The sequence below is a fragment of the Globicephala melas genome, chromosome 12 (genome assembly GCF_963455315.2).
Source record: "Globicephala melas chromosome 12, mGloMel1.2, whole genome shotgun sequence".
Lineage (NCBI taxonomy): Eukaryota > Metazoa > Chordata > Mammalia > Artiodactyla > Delphinidae > Globicephala > Globicephala melas.
This window is the reverse complement of record NC_083325.1, coordinates 14,506,203-14,528,086: the sequence shown is the minus strand read 5'-3', so window position 1 is coordinate 14,528,086 and position 21,884 is coordinate 14,506,203. Positions and strand designations below refer to the sequence as shown.

Genomic DNA, 21,884 nt, shown 5'->3' with positions numbered 1-21,884 from the left:
AACACATGTGTTGGAGGAGAAAAGAAGCAAGTTAGAGCTCAGTAGCTGAGCAAACCTAGAGCATGGGGTGGGCGTAGGAGGGGAAGATGTTTTTCTTAGGACCACAGGCCCACGGTCCTAAAGGCCAAGAAGGAATCCTTGCTAGGACTAGGAGGCAATAGCGATCAGTTAATTCATTCCACAAATATTTCTTGGCCCTGCTTTTCTCTGAAAATGATCCCCCAGAAAAGACTAACTCCAAGTAGTCTTACATGGGGGTCCTTGCTTTCTTGCTTCCTTCCTCCCCATTCCTTTCTTCATTCCCTCTTCCCTCCCTCCCTCCCTCCCTCCCTCCCTTCCTTCCTTCCTTCCTTCCTCTTAAGTTATGACAACTGTCTGGGGAAGATGCTTTAGCCTGAAATGACCTCAACCAGTGCTTGTTTGTATGTTTATAAAGGTCATCTGATGACACTGGTGAAAAACATAGGCAAAAAACTTTAAATACAAATTTAGTAAGTCTCCCTGGAGATAAGACCTCACAAGGAAAAGAGTTGCATGTTTTCGTAAACAGGGATTTTAAAGGTCATTTAAAAATACCTTTAAAAAGCTCTGAAGATGACAGATATATATACCTACAGGGTACATGGAGGAGAAAAACTGTCCTAATGTTAAGTGAATGGGTAATTGTGGTTTGGGTTAAAATTTCCAGTGTCAGCATCACGTGTGGGTTCAGAAAGTACTGTCTTTCAAGCACTTTATGTGATGTGAAAATGATATGTAGAGCCTTTCAGCGGCTCAGAAAGTGCTCCTATGAAGCTGTTACTCTCCTGCAGCCAATAGTGGGGCTGCTGGCCTTCCGGCTCTCAGATCTCAGGTCCTAGGGGAGGGAGGGTCAGTATCATCTTTGCTCCTCGGTGCTGCTGCCAAACCCTTCTCCCTCCTCCTTCCTTCCTAAAAAACCAGCCGGTTGAATCTCCCTTTGAATCTCATCAAACAATACAGCTGACCCCTTGCTTGTTGCCAGCATCCGCTCACCCCAGGCTCCTTGAGGATTTGGGGTTCACACTCACTCTCTCCAGCACTACTTTTGTTTTATCTCATGGGGATTTCAATATCCACATAGAAGATCCTCCCCATGTCTCAGTGTCTTAGTCCATTTGCGCTGCTATAACAGAGGATCACAGACAGGGTGGCTTATGAACAACAGAAATTTATTTCTCACAGTTCTGGAGACTGGGAAGTCCAAGATCACCAAGGCATCCATAGACCGGGTGTCTGGTAAGAACCGACTTCCTGGTTCTTAAATGACAATCTTTTTGCTGTGTCCTCACCTGGTGGAAGGGGCAAGGGAATGCTATGGGGTCTCTTTTATATGGACGCTAATCTCATTCATGAGGGCTCCACCCTCATGACCTAATCACCTCCCAAAGGCTCCACCTCCTAATACCATCACATTGGGGATTAGGTTTCAACATAAGAATTTGAGGGGGACACAAGCATTCAGTCTATAGCACCCAGCCTTGCAGTTCATGACCTACTCTCCACTCATGACCTTGACACCTCCACCCCGAACACTCCCTCCCATGGTCATACCCTGGGACCTGTCACCATCACCGACTACAGTTCTCCGTTATCTCCGTTTCTAGTGGTCCACTCTCCAGCCACTCTGCTCTGTCTCTCCAGCTCACTCATTCTCTTATTCAGACTGCAATAATTCTTCTTCCAGTCGGGACTTACAATCTATGACTCAACCACGTTTTCACTGATAATTAGACCCTTCATTGCCTCATTCCCTTCCTGACCCAACATAGAGTTCACAGCTCATTGTTAGAGGACTTCTTGCACACACCCACATCCTCCGTTGTATTTGCCTGGCAGAACCTCAGCACAGCTGGCCTAATCAATGACAAGACAGAGAAACGAAGTGACAACAGATGTCTCCCCATTTATCTCTCATCCCACTTCAGACATTGTTTCCCCTCTCTGCTCCCCTTGGACAGAACTCCTTATGAGTTGTCCAATTCCTATCACAAATTCCTCTTCCCTTCTTTCTGGTTCCACCCTCACTGGCCCTGTCACCTCACTCCACTGAAACTGTTTGTGTCAAGACTTCTGAGGACCTTTTGTTGCCAAATCTAATGGGCGATTCTTTGACCTCATCTTGTTTGACCCTTTGACGGAGCAGCTCACTCCACCTTCCTGACACATTCCTGGTATGAACATGCACTCCCCTTGGATCTCCTTTGACTTCATTGTCTGCTTGTTCACATCTCTCTGACCCTAAATGTTGGGGGGCACCAGGATTCAGACCTTGGACCTTCCCTCTACCACTCCTCACTGACCTCATCCAGTCTCAAGGACTGAATGACTCCCGGAGTTAGATCTCCAGCCCAGATCTTTCCCCCAAACTCCAAACTTCTATCTGCAACTTACAACTTGAGCTCTCTACTTGGACGTCTAAGGACATCCCAAACTTACCATCTCCTATCCCTCCAAAGTGTTGCTCCTGGTCTTATTCATCCCAGAAAATGACAATTCCAGTTGCTCAGGCAAAAAAAAAAAATCTTGGAAGTCATCCTTGATTCCTTTCTTCCTCTCATGCCCTACATGCAATAATTAGTAAATCATGTTGGTTTACCTTCAAAATATAATACATCAGAACCCAGTGCTTCTTTCCACTGCTTCTAACATGGTCCAAGCCACCATCAACTCTCGCCGGAATTATTGCTGTAACCTCCTAAGTGGTCTCCCTGCCTCTGCCTTCATCCTTACTTCTACATAAGCAACTGGAGTAAACCTTTTAAAACTCAAGTCAGATCAAATTGCTCCTTTGCTCAAAACTGTCCTGTGACTTCTCATCTCATACAGAGCAAAAGCCCAAGTCCTTACAATGGCCCAAACACCTTATATTATCTGTTTTCTGCCGTCCCACTCACCTGATCTCCTACTTCCTCCCCACGTCACTCTGCTTCAGCTTCACTGGCCCCTGTTGGATGCACTGAGCACATTCTTACGTTAGGACTTTTGCATTTTCCTGCTCCTTCTTCCTGGGACAATTTCCCCTGGATAGTCACATGCTCATTTACTTTTTTAAAAAATCAATTCATTTATTTGGCTGCGCCGGGTCTTAGTTGTGGCACGCGGGTCTCTGTTAACACGTGCGGGATCATCTTTGCGGCATGCGGGATCTTTAGTTGTGGCATGCGGGCTCTTAGTTGCGGCACGCAGGATCTAGTCCCCTGACCAGGTACTGAACCCGGGCCCCCTGCATTGGAAGCACGGAGTCTTAACCACTGGACCAGCAGGGAAGTCCCACATGCTCCTTTATTTTGATGTCATCTTATCAAAGAGGACTTCTCTGATCACCCTGTATCAAGTGTCAAACCTACCCCCACCCCCGTCTCCCTGTCCCCTTCAAGTCCTTCCTTATTCTTTCTTCTCAGAGAGGCAACTCCCAGACACTAGACAGAGAGAGAACAGGGAATGGCAGGGACTTTGATGTTCTATCAGTGATGCTGGAACAAAAGCCAAACCCTGGCCCCTTTCCAGCCTCACCTCTTGTCTTATGTTCCAAGCCACCCAACTTCCCCACACCTCTCCAGATGACTTCCCGCTCAGGTATCCTTGTCACTCTCTTCCCCACGCCCGGAATCCCTACTCCCCCTCCTCTGCCTGACAAGCTCAGGCCCATCACTCCAGTGCCAGGGTCTCCTTGGGAAGCTCCCCCAGCTCCCGGCAGATCAGACACGCTCCCTCAGCTGTGCCTCCGCTCTGCTCTATGCACCTTCTCCTAACATTTGTCGATGGCGGGGACCAGTCTGTCTTCCTCCTCTGGTCTGTGTGCAAGCTCCTTAAAGACGCCATGGTGTCTCATCTCTCACCTCCATGTCTGATCCCCAGTGCTTGGCACTGGGTTAGTGCTAGGTATCCATTGGTTTTCCTAAGAATGTTTGGCTCAGAAATCTCATCGCTCACATAGTTCCGGGGTTAGGTGGGACAACAGAGGCTTCATGAGCAATTGTCAGCAATGGGGAACTAATTACCGCCACTTATTGGGTGGGAGTTTCTACATGGAATATTTCATTTCCATGTCACAAGAATCCCTTGTGAGTGAAATGTAACCATCACCATTTACAGATATGGACACTGAGGCAGTAAACACGTACCCCCTCCGGGGTACCCACTCATCTCAGGGCAGGCCTCACGGTGAGAGCTCTCCCAGGCTCTCTCTCACATTTCATTTAATCCCACATCTACTCTAGGAGGAAGAGGGTGGTGTTCTCACTTTATAGAAGAGGTAAAACCAAGACTTCCCTAAAGGTAAAGCCAGGACTTTAAACACCATCATCTCGGACTAGGAGTCAGATGGAAGACCAGATGGGAGGGAGCTGGGGGGACATTACCTAGAGGAACTGGTGCAGCCCAGATGAGAAGGAACTTGGTTTTTCTGGGAGCCTAGGGCCTTCCTGTCCCTCAGCCCTCGGGGACACCCAGCTTGAGCCTTCTGTCACCCTTCCAGGAGGTGTTGAAATAATGTGTCTTAAATGGGGCATGCAGGGAAAGATTTCTTGTCCTTAAAAAGGCAAAAGCTGGGTCTGCCCAGAGCTGGGTTGTTGGGACGGATCAGCCGGGGGGCAGGAGGGGACCCTGAGCAAAAGCTTCCAGGGTAAACTTCTGGCTTCTGGAGAATGCCAGCAGCTTCTCCCAGGAGTCTCGCCCACCCAAGTGCATATCCCAAGCACTTACAACAGGTCTTACAACCTGTGCTGAATGCAAATAAATTCAAATTGTATGGAAATGCAGAAGCCTGACACCTTAGTTTAAGAAATATTTTTAAAAGAAAAAAAAAGTTGTAGCAGTTCCCAGAAATGTTAAAGATGCAGAGAAAAAGCATGCAAATGTGCTGGGTGTTTCAATAACACACTCCAGAGAGGAAGCAGTGCTCTGTTCCCAAGGCCTAGATATTGCCACCTTCCAAAGAAGGAAGCCCAACTCAAAGACCTAACTGAGGCCCGTGGCTCAGAAATGACACCCCCTTGACGCTGCCCTTCTCTGGCACCCCAGTCCCGCTGGAGGTTTGGCCCAGACACAACAACAATCAGGGTCTCCAAATGAAAATCACCAGGGCACGTAGTCTGACAAATGATTTCAGATTTGCAATCGTATTTACATACAGATTATAATATATCGGTAATCTGTACTATATAGAAGTGGGGCAAAGGCTGGCTCTACCCCTCCTGGCTTGAACGCTGGAATGAAAAGAGTAAAGGGCTGTGCGAGCCAGACCACCTTGGACAAACTGGGATGTACGTTCGCCACGTGCGTGATGGCAAATAATAACGAGCTGCTCGATTGGGGGCTGAACTGGGAGGCCCTGTGCTGTGTGCAGGGCGGCACAGGGTGGGAAGAACACAGGCCTTACCAGCAACAGGCCCTGCACTTGCACCTGCTGCCTAGTGAGGCCTGGGTCGCAGATGAAGGTTAGCAGTGAGGTTTTAAAGGGTGCAGGTACTTGATAAATGGCACTAGCTTTACCTCTAACTGTATTCTCCGTTCCTATGCTTGCTGGGACTTGTCACCAAAGCTGTATGGGGAGGGGTGCTCTGTGGTAGGGGAGACACCCGCTCCCTCCACTTCACCCCCTCCCTTCTGCTCACCTGGTGGTGGGTTTTCTTTGCTCTAAGGGCTGGAAGCAAAGGAGTATATTCCCCTGTGGTGACCCCCACTCAGGCTCCGTCTCTGGCAAGCAGATTCCAACTCACTCGTCAATTCCAACCGATTGTTAATAGTGTCCTGAGATGCCCCGTGGAGAGATCTGGGCTTATAGAGAGGAAGGGCATGATTGATTGGCGATGTCTGCCAAGGCCTAGGCAGAGGGAATGGGACAGGCAAGTTATATTCCCCTGAGACAAGGCTCCTTCCCGATGGCCCTGCTGAGATTGGCTTCCTCAGAAGCAGACTCCAGACAAGGACTCTTGTGCAAGCAGTTTGTTCAAGAATCGATACCAGGGGACTTCCCTGACGGTCCAGTCAGTGATAAAGACTCCGTGCTGCCACTGCAGGGGGCCACGGGTTCGATAACTGGTTGGGGAATTAAGATCCCACATGCCATGTGGCTCGGTCCAAAAAAAAAAGAAAGGAAGAAAGGAAAGGAAAGAAATGATACCAGGAACAGGGATTGAAACAGGGAAGGGATGGAAGGGAAGGGGAGGGAGCCCAAGCAGAGTGCCTTACTAGGTAGGTCGCCTCTAAGAGCATCTGAGACTCGGCTGGGGCTCCTCTGGGAGAGAGTGGGGACCACCCCTCAGAGTTGTCCCACCTGAGAGGAGACGGAGGGGGGAGATTTCCTCCAATGCCCCTCAACTTCCAGTGTACCCCAGGACAAAACCCTGGGATGGGGATCCCAGCCTGCAGGTGGATGCCCTTGGCAAGTGTGGGCAGGGTGCTGGCAGGGCCTTCTGCAGTGACTTTCCCCTTCCAACAACCAGTCCTGCTCTGGCGATGGAGCAAAACCCAACAGCTTACTCCTCTTCAGAAACACAGACCCGACCCAAAGTTGACCAGAGGAGGTGATGCAGCCCAGTGGGGCAGACACGGGCTCCGGAGTCAGCCAAACCTGGGTCTGAATCCTGGCCAAGCTGTGTGACTGGTAACCTCGAGGCAACAGTTTCTGCCCAGGGGGTGCTATGAGGATCCTCCAAGGCTTCTCCGCCCAGGAATTTCCCAGACGCTCGGCGGCGTCTGCTGCCCCGACGCCCGACTCTTCTGCACAACTCTGCACACAACGCTCTCCACACACATGTACGATGCAAACTGCCCAGAAGCCCAGCCCCCTTTTACTTGACAAGATCTGGGAGGACAGTCTTGAACTGCCACTGGGGACACAGAACCGGGCAAGAGGCCTCCAGGCAAAATACCAGGCTCCAGAGCTCCAGCACGGACAAGATGGCAGCCCCCTGTGGGGTGAAAGAGGACAGCAGGACGTCTTTTTATCCTCATTTTTAGGTATCCTTTTATTTTATTTTATTTTTTTATTTTTGGCCGCACCTCGTGGCTTTCAGGATCTTAGTTCCCCGACCGGCGATCAAACCTGGATCTCCGGCAGTGAAAGCCCGGAATCCTAACCACTGGACCGCCAGGGAATTCCCTAGTTATCCTTTTAAAAGTTGGTTTTGCTTTTGTTTCATAACAACCATAATAGAATTGTGCACGTGCATAATTTATGCATAAATAAGATATATATCTTAGGGTGTGTGCTCAAAAAAATACCTTATGGTTGTGTGATCCAAAAAGTTTGGAGACACTTGCGATAGATCATTTCTTCTTGGCCTGGATAACACACATCTAGCCTCTTTCCTCTCTGGACTCTCCCCATGCCCCACCCTGCCTTTAGTCTCATTCTCTCCTCACAGAGTTACCTCTTGCTGCAATTCAGCTCCTCACCTCTCAAGGTTTATAAAGAAAAGGGTGGGGGCTTCCCTGGTGGCGCAGTGGTTGAGAATCTGCCTGCCAAAGCAGGGGACGTGGGTTCGAGTCCTGGTCTGGGAAGATCCCACATGCCGCGGAGCAACTGGGCCTGTGAGCCACAACTACTGAGCCTGCGCATCTGGAGCCTGTGCTCCGCAACAAGAGAGGCCACGACAGTGAGAGGCCCGCGCACCGCGATGAAGAGTGGCTCCCACTTGCCACAACTAGAGAAAGCCCTAGCACAGAAACGAAGACCCAACACAGCCAAAAATAAATAAATAAAATAAAAATTTTTTAAAAAAAAGAAAAAAAAAGAAAAGGGTGACTTGCTACTTGTATAATCACCTCAAGGGGTCCAATCTCACCCCTTTCCCAGACTTGGATTTCCTTTCCTAGGCCTTTTGCCATCACCACCATCATAGTCTCCCAGCTGTTGCTTCCCTGATTAGCAGCTATCAGGGTCGTCCTGTCTGCAGTCCCAGACTACAACCAGTTTCCTGCATCAGTTGACCTGAGTCAACCCACTTTCTGAGTCATTTCCCACAGTTCCTGTTCCCTGACCTGTGCTCCAGCCAGACCTCACCTTTGCAGTCCCCCGGGCAGACCCTGAGTTCCCACCTCTGTTCCTTTTCTCGAAGTGCGCCTTGCCTCAGCCCTGCATGTCCAAATCCCATCTGACTCCCAAAGCAGGGGCTGCATCTACCGCGACGCTTCCCTGGAGCCTCCGGCCACCAGGAAACGTCCTCCAGTGCCCCCTGGAAACTACCTGCACAGCCCCAGTGAGACTTCCCAGGTGCTGCTTTGGGTCAAGAGCGGTTACTTCATTTGTGAGCTCAGTACAAAAGGAAAATACAGGGGCCTCTGTTGAAAAAAAAGAAAAGGTACCATTAAAGGTATAAATTAAGGTACCATTAAAGGTATAAAGCTAAAAAAGGTACCATTAAAGGTATAAAGCTAAAATATAAAGCTTTTTCCTTTCTTCCGAAAGCTCTCTCTTGACCTGTCATGGTGTTTTTGTTTTCTATTTAGTGTTGGTGGTCCCTCAGGCATGGCGATACTGATGGCAGACTCTCACAGGCATCCAGCCACCTCTGCTCTCCGCAACTGGGCGCTCACCCATCACTGGTTGACTGATTCCCCTCCCACCACAGCTGCTGGATCAGCAGAGCCAGGCATCTCCCTTCCCGTGGGCCTGTGCCCCAACCCATGGCAGACGGGCAATCCCCAAGGGGGATGCACTAGGTACCTGGATCAGGGGAGACCAAGAGGTCTGCCCCTGCTGAGTACCAGCCCAGGGCAGAGACGGCTGCCACCATACCCTGTCCCAAGACACAGCAGGGCCCGTGTTCCCAGGCCCCTCCAGCCAGGGCTAAGAGGGGCAGTGGTTTCTGGGCAGCAGCAAGGAGGGAAGCTGGGAGACCTTGGAACACTGTGGGTCAGGGGAGTGGGCAGCCAAGACCACATCCCAGGGAAGTGAAGGAAGACAGCATGGTGTGTGAACCAAGGCTCCAAGCCACCAGGACATGCTTCACTGTCCCATCGGACTTCACTTACGAAATACAAACTCAAAGGGATTTCCCTGGCCGTCCAGCGGTTAAGACTCTGTGAGCTTCAAGAGCAGGGGACTGGGCTTCCCTGCTGGTGCAGTGGTTGAGAGTCCGCCTGCCGATGCAGGGGGCACAGGTTCGTGCCCCGGTCCGGGAAGATCCCACATGCCGCAGAGCAGCTGGGCCCGTGAGCCATGGCCACCGAGCCTGCGCGTCCGGAGCCTGTGCTCCGCAGCAGGAGAGGCCATGACAGTGAAAGGCCCGCGTACCGCAAAAAAAAAAAAAAAAAAAAGCAGGGGGCTCAGACCCAACGCCTGGTCAGGGAACTAAGATCCCATTTTTAAAAATTAAAAATTAAAAAAATAAAAGAAAATACAAACTCAAAGATAAGATTATTAAAAGCTTCATGCACCCTCATGTTCATTGCAGCATTATTCACAATAGCCAAGAAATGAAAACAAGCTAAGTGTCCATCAACAGATGAATAGATAAAGAAAATATGGTATCTATCTATCTATCCATCTATCCAACCAGATATATACACAATGGAATATTATTAAGCCATAAAATAGAATGAAATCTTGTCATTTACAACAACATGGATGGACCTTGAGGGCATTTGGCCAAGTGAAATGAGTCGGATCGAGAAAGACAAACACTATATGATCTTACTTACATGTGGCATCTAAACCAAAAAACAAAAACCCGACAAAACTGAGTTCACAGATACAGAGAACAGACTGGAAGTAGCCAGAGGTAGGGTGGTGAAGGGGTGGATTGGGGATGTGGATGGGAGGAATGGGTAAAGGTGGTCAAAAGTTATAAACTTCCAGTTATAAAATAAATATGTCATGGGGAGGTAATATACAGCATAGTGACTATAGTTAATAATACTGTATTGCATATTTGAAAGTTGTTAAGTGAGTAGATCTTAAGATTCTCATCACAAGAAAAAAAACTTTGTAACTATGAATGGTGACTGATGTTAACTAGACTTATTGTGGTGATCATTCTGCAATATACACAAATATAGAATCATTATGAAACTAACGTGAATCACCTGAAACTAATATAATGTTATATGTCAATTATATCTCAATTTAAAAAGTAATCAAAAACTTGATGACAGGGCTTCCCTGGTGGTGCAGTGGTTAAGAATCCACCTGCCAATGCAGGGGACATGGATTCAAGCCCTGTTCCGGGAAGATCCCACATGCCGCGGAGCAACTAAGCCCGCGTGCTACAGCAACTGAGCCTGCGAGCCACAACTACTGAAACCCATGCACCTAGAGCCCGTGCTCTGCAACAAGAGAAGCCACCACAATGAGAAGCCCACGCACCACAATGAAGACCCAACGCAGCCAAAAATAAATAAATAAAATAAATTTATTTAAAAAAAACTAACAAAACTTCAAGACTGCCCACAGAGCGTTAAACCCCCAATGCAGGGCATTTCTGACCATGGGGCCTGTGTGACTGCCCTGGTCTCACACCCATGAATTGGGCCCTGTTTTAGGTTATGATTATTAACGCCTATTGTGTATGTCCAATCTCCTCTACAAAGTCAATGTTTCCCTGACTGCTGCTCACTCTGTGGGTGATAATCAAGATGTCTTTAGGTGATATGTGAGCAGGTATTTAAAACATTTTAGGGACTTCCCTGGTTGTCTAGTGGCTAAGACTCTGCAGTTCCATTGCAAGGGGTGTAGGTTCAGTCCCTTGTTGGGGAACTAAGATCCCACATGCCGTCCTGCCATTTTAATAGTTTATATTTATTTTAATGTACATTAGAAAAATTATGAGTATCACATTCAATCTATATTTCACAGTGGTACTCTCTTAGTTCAGGCTGCTATAACAAAACACCATAAACTGGGTGGCTTACCAACAACAGAAATTTATTACTCACAGTTCTGGAAGCTGGAAGTGTGAGATCAGGGTTCTGGTGAGAGCCCTCTTCCAGGTTGCCAATGGCCACCTTCTCAGTATATCCTCACTTGGTGAGAAAGAGAGTTCTCTGGGGTCCCTTTTATGAGGGCACTAATCCCATCCATGAGGGCTCCACCCTCATGACCTAATTATCTCCCAAAAGTTCCACCTCCTAATACCATCACATGGGGGTTAGGTTTTTAACATAAGAATTTTGGAGGGACACAAAGAGTCCGTAATAGATACCTAGACTCCCTTAGAAACAAATTTACTGAAGGAAAAAATATCAGTTGCCCTAAAGAAAAATCTTAAGTAAACGATAGTACATGTGGTACTCAGATACAGCAAAAAATGCAACCATGGTGCTCAGAGTTTGGGAAATACCAGACTGTGAGTTCTTTACCATCATATACGGCTTGTCTACATGTTCACTCTACTTGCTGCATCAGCCTCCCTCAGCCCTTCCTTTAGGGGCAGCCAACGCTGAATGAATGAATAAGCAAATCAACCAATGGAAACTTGGACACCCAGAGCTGGAGCCTCTCCTTTGAAATTTTCATTTGCAGGACTTATTCTGATTAGTCAACTTGCACAGTATTCATTTCTACACATTTTAGAAAAAATTGCTAAAGAAATTAATTCCTTAAAAATATACAGAGCTTGTTTTGGGATAACCTGCCTGCCTTCCTTTTTTGGGTCTTCTCCATGACCACCAAGTTCAGAAACTTGGTGACATTCACAGCATGATGCAAAGTGCCATGGGCTCCCAGTTACCCTGGAAGCTGTGTCCTGTGTGTGATCTGAGATGACACTTTGGGACATGTATTCCCCCGGGAGCTTACCTTGTAGGGATATCAGGACAGAAAATGTCAGCTGATACCCTTGGGAGATCCTCGATGAACAGGTGGCGAAAACGTTATCACCAAAAAGTTGTCAGCCCTTAGAGAAATGGTCTCCAGCTTCACCTTGCAACCAAATTTCACCTTATCAAACAGCTGCACAATTTTTTAAAGGACAAAGACTGAAATGTCGCTCACAGCAAACATTTTGGAAGCAAGGTTTTCAAAAACAGAGAAAAAGGAGAAACACATTCTTAATGGTTATAGGCCAAAGCCACCACCGGCAGCTTCACTGCTGCAGGTGCCCTCTTTGCCAGGTGGCCTTTTTTTTTCTTGAATAATCATTCATATATGTTTATTTGGGTAATCTTCTGCCTATGTTTAATGAATGACAAGAAATGACACTCCTGGCATGCTGTTTTCAACCTACTGGAATATATCGCTAGTGTTCTTGATTTCTTTATTTTGAAGTTTTGAGGTAAGCATCTTGAGTGAACTGACATATTTCAGGACTTATCACATAAATCAAGAGATAGATTTACATGTTCCTCGTGAAAATTCAAACATCACAGATATGGGTGACTTAGAAAGTGAAAGTTCCCCATAATTATGCTTTCTAGATATAATCAGTGTTTCTAGTCCCTGGTGCATTCTTCCAGATTTGTCTGTGCTTGTGTGTACACACACACACACACACACACACACACACACACACACATACTGCAGGATGCTACTACTCACTGTGCTAAGATTTGCCTCTTCCACTTGACTTGCCTTGGACATCTTTTCACATCAGCTCATAAAGATCTACCATGCGAGAGGACTTATTTTAATGATTCATCAGGGGACTTCCCTGGTGGTCCAGTGGTTGGGACTCTGCACTTCCACAGCAGGGGGCGAGGGTTCGATCCCTGGTCAGGGAACTAGGACCCCGCATGCCGCAAGCCTCGGTTATATAAATAAATAAATAAGTAAATAAGTAAATAAATAAAATGATTCATCAGACTCATATTTCTGGTCAGACTCAATAGAACGCCATGATTCCGAGGATCTTCTAAGTTTGACTTTCTCCCCATCACCACAGGACAGAAAAGACGACTTTCACCAGCTCTTGGGAAATGACCGACTCTTCTCTGAGACCATCCCATGCTCACTGCCCACAACCCACAACCTGTCTGCCCACCCCAGCTGTGGGGTCTGCTGTTGATCTCCATGCGCCTGACCAGGCCCACCCAGCTGGCCCAAAAGGTAAGCCCAGGCAGACCCAGTTTATCCACTGACCGCTATCCACACAGGAAAATTTGAGTTCCAGGGAAAAAATTAATTTGCTCCAAAATATACAAAGAAAAACTGCATAATCAAAATGAATACATGTTTAATTAAATGTCTACAAAGTGGACCATTATGTCAGCTACATTAATTGGTAAATTTAGTATTTATAATAATTTTGTTACATTTGAAAAATGAATTGAAAGTAACATTTTCTCTGCAAGAGTGCGTGGAGATCGCCTAGAAATAACGTGTGTTGTTTGTTCATATCCTATTATTTTAAAAAGCAAAATTATTAAAGCCAGTTAAAAATACTTGGCAATAAAAAAAATATACACACACGTATATGTGATTATGTTATATGTATATATACATACATCTATCATAGGGCAGGTTGTGTTTAACGTGTTTGATATGTTGTTGGAATAGAGTCTTTAAAAGTAAGCAGAGGGCCCAGGGGACACCCAGTTTTTCAGGAGGCCCAGACCACCCCAAGGAGCCCTGCACTCAGCCAGCACCCCCTTCTGCAGGCATGAGATAGGAGTCGTGCTGAGTCCAGAGGAAGTTTTTCTTGAATCATCTCTAAAAATAGTCCCTATCATGTGGGGCAGGATATTAGTGGCCTGGGAACCAGGAGATTCTGAGGGAGAATTTAGAGAGCTGACGAAAATGGAATCCCACAGCCTAGAAGGTATCTTCAAGGTTCCATTGGCCCTCCAGAAAAACGTAATGTTCTATCATTAGAGCCAATGTCTTTTTTGGCCTAGATCCCCACTGAACTTCAGTGCAAATAACTTCATGAGAAAATTGCTCTTTTTTATTTATTTTATTTTTATTTTTTTAAATTTTTATTGGAGTATAGTTGCTTTACAATGTTATGTTAGTTTCTACGGTACAGCAAAGTGAATCAGTTATATATATACATATATGTACTCTTTTTTAGATTTCCTTTCCCTCTAGGTCACCACAGATCATTGAGTAGGGTTCCCTGTGCTAAACAGTAGGTTCTCATTAGTTATCCATTTTATGCACAGTAGTTTATGCAAGTCAATCCCAATCACCCAATTCATCCCACCCTCCCTTCCCCCCTTGGTAGCCATAAGTCTGTTCTCTACCTCTGTGACTCTATTTCTGCTTTGCCAATAAGTTCATCTGTACCATTTTTCTAGATTCCACATATGTGATATTATACGATATTTGTTTTTCTCTTTCTGACTTACTTCACTCTGTATGACAATCTCTAGGTCCATCCGCGTCTCTGCAAATGGCACTATTTTGTTTCTTTTTCTGGCTGAGTAGAAAATTGCTCTTTTATTGTTTTTTCAAAAAATTCCAATGTAACGTGTGTAACAAAGAGCACACATCTTAAGAGTGTGGCCTAATGACTTATTACATAGATAGATGATGTTAGATAGATAGATAGACAGATGATAGATAGACAGATCTCCCCAGGTTAACACCGTCCAGATCACCACAGACTACTTCTGTCTCCCCAGAAGTCTCCCTCTGTTCCCTCCCAGGTCAAATCCTCCCCTCCAAGGTAAGCACCATTCTGCTTTCCGTCACCATAGATTAGTTTTGCCTGCTTTTGAATTTCATATCAATGGAATCATGCCGGATGTACTCTCTGGGCATCTCTTGCTCAACATAGCATCTGCAAGATTCCTCTCTCTGGCTGAGACTGAGCATAGGGCTTTCGGGTGTTCGCAGTCATAGGTTTGCATGTGGCCACGCAAGCCTGTTCCAGCTTGTCCCTTCCTAGACCGTGCAGTTATCTCACCTTCCTCCCTCACAGCACACAGCTGTATAAATGCACAAATAAAAGTCCTTTTTTTTTTTTGTGGTACGCGGGCCTCTCACTGTTGTGGCCTCTCTCCCGTTGCAGAGCACAGGCTCCGGACGCACAGGCTCAGCGGGCCCAGCCGCTCCGCGGCATGGGGAATCTTCCTGGACCGGGGCACGAACCCGCGTCCCCCGCATCGGCAGGCGGACTCTCAACCACTGCACCACCAGGGAAGCCCCCCAAAAGTCCATTTTTTACAACGTAAATGTATTTTTTTTTCCTGACTACAAAACTTACACATACTCATTTCTTTTTAACAGATCTTTATTGGAGTATAATTGCTTCACAATACTGTGTTAGTTCCTGTTGTACATACTTGTTTTTAAAAAAAGAAAGAAAGGAATTCTAGTTTTGAGAAGCTTGCATGGCTTACCCAAACACAGCCAGTCCATGGGCTGGTCAGTGGCCTTTGACCTGTGTATCCTGGCTCCGAAAAACAAACTGGGTCAGTCACATTCTCTGTCTCAGGAATGTGACCTCTCGAACTCAGAGGGAAGTTGCATTTGCTGGAGACATTGGTCCCACTTGGACTGTGTGTAGTGCTCCTCAGACCTTCTTCCAGGACCGAGGGGGCTATTTCCCCAGCTGCCAGCCTTCTTGTTCCAACTCAGGACAGCTCTCAGAGGCCATCCCAGCTCCAGAGTGCCTTGTGTGTTGGGCTGTGGCCGTTGCTGAGACCTCTTGGCTGCCCAGTTTCTCCTATTGCTTGCTTCTGCTTCTCCCCACCATGCCTCCACCTCCCCATCCCAGGGGCATTAAGCCCAGGGAACAGCACAATAAACTTCCTGCCCACTAATCTCCACCTCAGAGTCTGTTTCCTGGGGGACCACTCTGCCACCGGTGGAAAGAAAGGATGATGCAGAAGAATCAAGTGTGCCCCCCAGGTCTTTCCCTTCTGACCCTGCTGAGCCCTGTATCTTCTTCCGTGGGGTTGGGGTGGGGGGAAAAGAAGCTCGCCCACCTCTCATACATGCCCCCCACCGCCATGCTCCTGCACATCTGTCCTCCTGGAGAATTGCTCACCTGACACTCAGGGTCTCAAAGGAAAAAGACAAGTTTTGCAGAGAGGCAAGGCCAGATCTTGTATTACCTATCTGAGCTTTAGTTTCTTCGTTTGTAAAATAGGCCTTTGCCAAGGTCACTGCACCCCCTGTGTCTTACCTATCACCCTCCATTTCCTTCCACGGTCCCTACTTCCACCGTCCCTTATTTGGTCTCCCCTCCCCAATCTGTTGCGGAGTCCAAGCTCACTCTGCTCGCCACACGACAGGACAATAAATCAGATGAGGTGTTGAGACAAGGAATAGTGACTTTATTCAGAAAGCCAGCAGACCGAGAAGATGGCGGACTAAGGTCCCCAAATAACCCTCTTATGGGGTCTAGATGTCAGATTCTTTTATAGAACCGGGGGAGGGGGAGGTGAGGAAGTAAAGTAAAACGGCCATCAGTCTTACAAAGCATCTCGCATGGCCTGCATGGGGGAGGGGATGTGTTAATTTCTTCTTTCCTGCAGCCATTCACACGTGGGCAGGGTCAGAATGCCTCCCTGTGAGCTGAACAAAGGCCCTTTAGTTTAACATTCAGGCAGAGGGGCAGGGTTCTCTGTGGCAGGCCATTATGTATGATTATAATAAGAAAAGCAACAGGAAAGCAAATGTTAACCTATAAGAAACAGATCCAATATGGGGTCAGATTTGTCTCTTCCCTGTTACAAATCCACCCTCTACACTTCACCCAACAGCACTCACCAGGGCTCTGGAGGTGGTACAGCAGGGCACGGGTTCATATGGGATGGACATTTTACTGGGGAAAATGGGATTGATGACTGCTTTCACAATTAGCCATTTCATGGCAGTTATGTGAGAGCATTGTTCCTGATCAGAGCTCTTTAGCAGAGTGGGCTTTCAGAAGCCCCATTTAAAAAAATTTTTTTAATTTTATATTGGAGCATAGTTGATTAGAAATGTTGTGTTAGGGGACTTCCCTGACGGTCAGTCCAGTGGTTAAGACTCCATGCTTCCACTGCAGGGGACGTGGTTTCAATCCCTGGTCAGGAAACTAAGATCCTGCATGCCACGTAGCCAAAAAAGATAAAAAAGAAATGTGTTAGTTTCAGGTGTACAGCAAAGTGATTCAGTTATACATATACAGATATCTATTCTTTTTCAAACTCTTTTCCCATTTAGGTTATTACAGAGTATTGAGTAGAGTTCCCTGTGCTATACAGTAGGTCCTTGCTGGTTCCCTATTTTAAATATAGCCGTGTGTACATGTCAATGCCAAACTCCCAATCTATCCCTCCCCGCCACACACACCCTTCCCCGCCCTGGTAATCATAAGTTTGTAACCAAGCTGGACCTTATGGGGCCATCCAGTGACAGGCCTTCCCCCATAACCTCTGCTTTAGCTCCTCTCTGAAGAACATAGATAACAGTATTTGATGCACATTTCCTGAGTTGTTTTACAGATGTGAAAACCCCTTACCAAATGGAAGATGTTAACTACTTGTTGGCCATGAGCTTGGAGCCCCAGGCCTCCTGGAGCCTATAGGTTGATAATGTTAACCCCTGTGACACCACCCTGTTACCTCACCATCAGCCAGTCAGAGAATTTTGCACGAGCTGATCACATACCCTGCAACCTGCCGCCCCAAACCTGGCTTTTAAAAATGCTTTGCCAGGGCTTCCCTGGTGGTGCAGTGGTTGAGAGTCCGCCTGCCGCTGCAGGGGACACAGGTTCGTGCCCCGGTCTGGGAAGATCCCACATGCCGCAGAGTGGCTGGGCCCGTGAGCCATGGTCACTGAGCCTGCGCGTCCGTAGCCTGTGCTCCGCAACGGGAGAGGCCACAGCAGTGAGAGGCCCGCGTACCGCAAAAAAAAAAAAAAAGAAAAAATGCTTTGCCAGTGCTCACTTCGGCAGCACATATACTAAAATCGGAATGATACAGAGAAGGTTAGCATGGCCCCTGCACAAGGATGACACGCAAATTCGTGAAGCGTTCCATATTTTTTGGAAAAAAAAAATCAATGCTTATGTAATCAGAATAAAAGTAAATATCAAGTACAAAAAAAAAAAAATAAATGCTTTGCCAAAACCCTTCAGGGAGCTCGGGGATTTTAGAGCATGAGCCACCCATCTCCTTGCATGGCCCTGCAATAAACCTTTCTCTGTTCCAGACTCCGATGTTTTGGCTTGTTTGGCCTCACTGTGTATCAGGCACGTGAATTTGTGCTAACAAGTTCATTCTCTAAGTTTGTGAGTCTGTTTCTGTTTTGTAAATAAGTTAATTTATATCATTTTTTTAGATTCCACGTATAAGCGATATCATATGATATTTGTCATTCTCTGTCTGACTTACTTCACTCAGTATGCTAATCTCCAGGTCCATCCATGTTGCTGCAAATGGCATTATTTCATTCTTTTTAATGGCTGAGTAATATTCCATTGTAAATATGTACGACGTGTTCTTTATCCATTCATCTGTCAATGGACATTTAGGTTGCTTCTATGTCTTGGCTATTGTAAACAGTGCTGCAATGAACATTGGATTGCACGTATCCTTTCGAACCATGGTTTTCTCCCGATATATGACCAGGAGTGGGATTGCTGGATCATATGATAGCTCTATTTTTAGTTTTTGTTTTTTTTAAATATTTATTTACTTATTACTTATTTTGGCTGAGCTGGGTCTTAGTTGTGGCGTGCAGGATCTTCATTGCGGCATGCGGACTTCTGAGCTGTGCATGTGGGCTCTTAGTTGTGGCATGCACGTGCGATCTAGTTCCCCGACCAGGGATAGAACCTGGGTCCCGTGAATTGGGAGTGTGAAGTATTACCCACCAACAGGGAAGTCCCTCTGTTTTTAGATTTTAATGAACCTCCATACTGTTCTCCATAGTGGCTGCACCAATTTACATTCCCACCAACAGTGCAAGAGGGTTCCCTTTTCTCCACATCCTCTCCAGCATTTATTGTTTGTAGATTTTTTGATGATGGCCTTTCTGACCAGTGTGAGGTGATACCTCATTGTAGTTTTAATTTGTATTTCTCTAGTAATTAGTGATGTTGAGCATCCTTTCATGTGCCTCTTGGCCATCTGTATGTCTTCTTTGGAGAAATGTCTGTTTAGGCCTTCTGCCCATTTTTTGATTGGGTTGTTTGGGGCTTTTTTGATATTGAGCCGCATGAGCTGTTTGTAAATTTTGGAGACTAATCTCTTGTCAGTCACATCGTTTGCAAATATTTTCTCCCATTCTGTGGGTTGTCTTTTCATTTTGTTGCTGGTTTCCTTTGCTGTGCAAAAGCTTTTGAGTTTAATTAGGTCCCATTTGTTTATTTTTGTTTTTATTTCCATTACGCTAGGAGACAGCTCAAAAAAGATATTGCTGCAATTTATGTCAAAGTGTGCTCTGCCTATGATTTCCTCTAAGAGTTTTATAGTATCTGGTCTTACATTTAGGTCTTTAATCCATTTTGAGTTTATTTTTATGTATGATGTTAAAAATGTTCTAATTTCATTTTTCTACATGTAGCTGTCCAGTTTTCCCAGCACCATTTATTGAAGAGACTGTCTTTCCTCCATTGTATAGTCTTGCCTCCTTTGTCGTAGATTAATTGACCACAGGTGCATGGGTTTATTTCTGTGAAGACCCATTTTAATTGAATAGTGTCTCCCCAACCTGCCCAATAAAGTCTAGATTGTGAGCCCAATCCAGGGTCATGTGATCTGTGGGAACCTCATCTCCCATTACCTGGTACCACGTGCCTGTCGACTAAAAACATATATGCACAACCTAAAAGTTGAGAGTTCTGTTTTATTTGGTGGGAAGTTTTAGGACTTCAAGCCCGGGAGGCAGTATCTCAAGTAACCCTGAGAGAACTGCTCCCAGGAGACTAGGCGGGGAGCTAGGATATATAGCAGTTTTGCAACAAAGGGCAGGTAGTAGGAAGAAAAGATTACTGTTAAGAAAACTAAATATCTCGGTTAAGGAATTTCATGCTTTTCTATGTATGGAAAGATGCAAGAATCTGGGCTCACCTAAATCATTCTTTTGATTTGCACCTCAGCTATCTGTGGCCAGTATCCTGTGTTTTCGCATCCTGAGTTTCCTCAGGGCTCACAGTGGGGAGTGGCTGCAGTCTGATGGCTGCTACATGGCAGGTACTCTCTTCTTTCCTGAGTTCCCTCAGGGCTCACCAGCTCACCAGTGGTGGCTGCAATGGCTGATGACTGTGACATCCTTTGTTTACTGAAATGGCAGGCCATATTCCATTATTCACTCCCATGCCCCGAGATTCCCTAAACATTCCCACCTCTTCACCTTTGCTCCTACTGACTGTACCTGCTGAGGCCCAGCTCCTATACCAGCTCTTCTACAAACCCTTCCTGGAACCCCCAGGCCACTGTCGCAGCATTTTGTTTGTACATTAATGATAGCATTTGCCATTAGCTGCCTTGTACTAAGGCTTAACTAGGTTAACTAGCTACAATGCTTCTTTCTTTAAAAAAAAAAAAAAGTGAGTGGCATGTCCTCATGGCTTGGTAATTTGTAAAATGCCTCCCGTTCTGCCAAACTTGGCACCAAAATTTATCATTCCTACAGATGAGTCAGTAGAAGGGAGAGCTCATTTATTAGCTTAGGTTTGGGAAAAATGCACAAAAAGGATAAGTGTCACCTGGCTGCCCCCCTCCCGGGATGAGCAGGCCTCAATGGAGACCTCACACAGGCCCCTCCCAGGAAAACCCCCAACATCTTCCCCGTTTTCCTGGGTGGGAGAGAATGTCCCTCTGCATGGTGCTAGGGGCCATTTGCAGGCCTAGGGCGGGTTTTCCCCACCATTCCCACCCCCCAGAGAGGGGCTGGGAGTCAAGGACTCCCACACAATGTCTCCATTGACACTTGTGTCCAAGTCCGGTCTGGGTGCCATGGAAACCTCTCTTGGGAGCAGAGAGGGAAAGCAACAGCCCAGGCCTCCCACACTAAGTCCATTGTCCCCTGAGCCGGCCGCCCTCACAAGGCTCTTATCACTGTCCGCCTGCCAGGCCTCAGCTCCAGGCTCCCCACCCCACCAGAGGCACCCGCTTTCCCCCTGCTGGCCCTGCCTAGCTGCAGGAATCTGTTTGCCTGGCAAACAGAGGCCCGAGACATCTGAGCCCCGTGCCCATCCCCCTCTCCATCCCCGATTACCATTTTACAGAGAGGAAGCTGAGGCTGGAGAGAGGCCGGGCCCTGCCCATGCTCGTTTCACCGCGTGGGCCTCTTAGCCCTGCTGGGAGCCAGGGGTTCAACAGATCCCGGAAGCAGCAAAACCCCCAGGGGCTGGAAGGCCCCAAGCCAACCCAATCTAAAGTGAGGGTGTCAAAACCAGAAGGCGGGGCTTGTGATGACAGCACCGCCTCTCACCAGCTGTCACCCAGATGTCCCCAGGGCACTCCCTTCACAACAATATAACCAACAAGGACACCGCCCCCCAGGCTGGGGGAGGGGTGGGATGACCAGATGGGCAGTAAGAGGAACCTGGGCTTCGGACCAGTGCTGGGGGGGCTTCAGTCCCAGCTGGGTGACCTGGGAGAAGTTAGGTAACCTCCCCGAGCCTCAGCTTTACCATCTGTAAAATGGGAGCAGTAAACACTTTCGACACACCTTCCTGGGATGTGGTTAAGGACTGGACAGTTCAGTAAACGACGCCTTTAGCAGGGCACGGAGAGAGCAGTGGATGAACGGATCAGGTGCTCCTATTACCCATTTGACGACCTCTCCCCACAGCTCTGGGCACCAAGTCAGGCTCTCAGGGATAAAGGAGCCACAGGGAGCAAAGGGAGAGCCCTCAAGTGACCCCCAGAGAGGCCCGACCCCGCCTGAGGGAGAACGAGGCAGCAAATGCTTGAGTTGCAAGGGGCCCCCCTAACATTCCTGTTGGGGTTTTACACGGGGTGGCCAGTTAGTTCCTGGAATGTCCAAGAAAAACAAACTGGTTATTCTGAGTGGAATTGCAGCCTGGCTAAGGCAG

General features: G+C 47.1%; 1 non-coding gene across 1 annotated transcript; it reads left to right on the top strand.

Moving 5' to 3' along the window:
* The first annotated feature begins 17,776 nt into the window (after positions 1–17,776).
* Positions 17,777–17,883, top strand: LOC115842572 (U6 spliceosomal RNA). The gene has a single exon (XR_004035361.1). It is a non-coding gene; the product is annotated as a U6 spliceosomal RNA (small nuclear RNA).
* Positions 17,884–21,884: the final 4,001 nt, after the last annotated feature.